Consider the following 2,963-nt stretch of genomic DNA (forward strand, 5'->3'; position numbering starts at 1 on the left):
AGAGTAGCCCAAGAGTTGGCGGTGGGTGGTGATGAATAGCTGCCTTCCCTCTAGTCTTACACTGCTAAATTAGGGACGGCTAGCGCAGATAGCCCTCGTGTAGCTTTGCGCGAAATTCAAAAACAAACAGACTGATACTGAAAGATATCCCCCTTGCCAACGCTAACGAAAACAAGGGGTCCAAAACGTTTTTTTCCTGGTGTATTTTAGATATTAGTATGGTCAAAGCTAATCAGTATGGTTTTTCGCCAAATATATCAAATCTCATCATTTAAAATCAGAATTTTGTATTAGCCTGTAAGGTTGTACTCTTGTATGTATCTCATTCGTGTACATAATTAAGTATACACAAAGTGGTCTAAATATGTAACAAAAACACTTCTCCTGTCGCACTGTCAACTAGATAGATTGCTTGACTATAGATTTGGCGAAAGTTTCACTACCAAATAGTACTTGATAACTGAGAAAATAAGGGTTACCATGCCCTTTAAGTTTTCGATTTTCAAAACCATTCAACTGTTTTAAATGTAAGATAATGATATGATTATCACAATATATTCTATACATACATTCTTTCTTGAAACACCACTTAGTAATTCAGAAAGAAATGGATTCTGTGCCATTTCTGTGATTTAATTTTCAAAAGACTGACCATCCTAACTGGTTATCAAATAGTTAATCCTAACCACAATGGTCAGGAGGCCATTTTCTGTAAAGTGTCTGATTATAAAAGCATAAGACTATTCCTTCACTGGCACGTCCTCATCTGAGTCTGATATTTTACGAAGTGCCATATATATTCTACTAATACATTTCTCTCCATCAACTGAGATCACATGGCATAGTGCTGTCATTATCAGAGTCAACTTGTTTATCCCCCTTTGATTATTGAAATAACCAGTTTTGAAGAGACTAGGTAGTGATTTAAAGTTTCATCTTGTCAACATCTTTGGCATGTGAACTTGTACCAAAGGACTGCTTTAATACATAATTTACTTCACTAAGCTGTCAAAACACAATATATAAATCAGTCCAGCAGAAATCAAGTTGTTTCTATGCTGAAGGGGCATACCATATCCTGACTGTATGTGAATGATTGTCAATGTTATTTTTCTATTCTAAGTCTTAGTGACCATTACAGACCCTGGAGGCTGTTTTTGAGATATTCCGCAGCTACAGTTACCAATGCTGCTTTTTATTCCTCTGCTAAAGCACGCAGTTTCATATGACCACTTCGGACTCCTTCTTCAGAGAAAGTGCCTCCTTTGAGAGATGAGATGTCTCTCAGACCCATTAGAAGCCAACTAACAACTGTATCCCAGTCATCGAGCTGTTTCTTTTCCAAGTGCTCTAAGACATCGAGTGGGAGACAGCCTAGAATCATCATAAAATGCAGAACCATTACAAGCAACAAATTTAGTGAGCAATTAAAATCTCTCTTAGTAATCTCTTTGAACAATAGGAAACTCACCTGTTTCAGGTTAATAGTATAATTAAATGATGGTGCACACAGACTTTTACTACCAACTCCTCTTCTACACATTCAGGGTAGACCTTGTCTTCTCCATAGCGCTAATGGTGGGCACATCCTTAAGAATGTGACATCCTCGGTGTCTTGTGCATTATCATAATGTTGTATAATCATTGTTCTCGCATTCTGCATTGACCTTAGCCACTGGATGCAGTCTTCTGACAAACTCCAATATCTGCTGGATGGCTATGGTACACTAACTCCTCCACCTGATGACATTACAGTTTCACTTCATGTTTCATACATAGTGCACCCTTTATCACTCTCACTGGCCACATGAAAATCATACCATCATCAGTGAATTTCGGGACATTCAGGCTGTATTATGTTACCACGACCATTCTCTGCAAACCTATGAGGCAGACTATGGGAAGTAACCATTAAATGTCGCATAACAGCAGCCTCTAGTAGTTTATCAACGTCTTGTTGCAGATAACAAAACATGTACATGTACCTAGCTCACTCTATTATTGGCAAAACCTCTGGTTCTAAGAGAATACATTCTTATTCTTTGTCTCATTTTCATATTAAGTCCTCACTTCAACTGCAGCTTCCTCGTCTCTATTGTAGGTTCTACATGACTTTGAAAGTTCCCTTCTGTTATTGTGATTATTGAAGATTACAGGTATCATAAATTTAAACCAAAAAAAATAAATTCTAAATAATCTCCAGAAAAGCAAGTATTTGGGCATAGTACCGAAATGATGCTTTTCAATAGCCTGTTGTATTCAGGTCCACTGATGTTCTATAGAAAGTTTAAAGTATTCACCAAATGCAGAGTTCTATAAGATACACATTAGCATAAAGTGGTTACAATAGATATAGCTGCTCAAAAACCACTGTAGGGAAGTGGTAACTAATCTTAAAGACGAATCCAAATTCGAATTGTTTGCACTTATCAATGTCAGTTTGATAGATGACAGAGAGAACAAAAAGGTAAAATCGTCAATGTGCAACATCTACAGTGAAGAGTTTTGGATCAGAACAAGTTTGGGACCCTGACTGTTGACAAGTACATGGAGATTCTGAGCAATGCCATTCCTCAGGATTTATATGGGGGAGAGTGTCATCTTCCAGCAAAGCAATGATTCCACGCATGAAGCAAGTGTTGTGGAACGTTATCTTGAGGATAAAAAAGGTCAGTAGAACCCTATGACTTAGTCTGCACAAATTCTTGATATGAGCATCTATCTGTGAAGCCGTATAGGCTTATATAAAATTAGAGAAATTCAAAAGGCGACCGAACATCATGGGTGAACTGCGGGGAGTAATATAAGACATTTGGAACAATATTGCCCAATTGTGCATTGATACATCTTATGGTAGCATGAAAACAAGGCATAATGTTCTACGTAAAGCAAACGGATCACTTAGAAAATACTAGTGCATTGTACTTGCTGTGACAATGATTTCATTGTATGTTGCCATTACT

Source organism: Limulus polyphemus, unplaced genomic scaffold (genome assembly GCF_000517525.1).
Source record: "Limulus polyphemus unplaced genomic scaffold, Limulus_polyphemus-2.1.2 Scaffold6, whole genome shotgun sequence".
NCBI classification, from domain to species: Eukaryota; Metazoa; Arthropoda; class Merostomata; order Xiphosura; family Limulidae; genus Limulus; species Limulus polyphemus.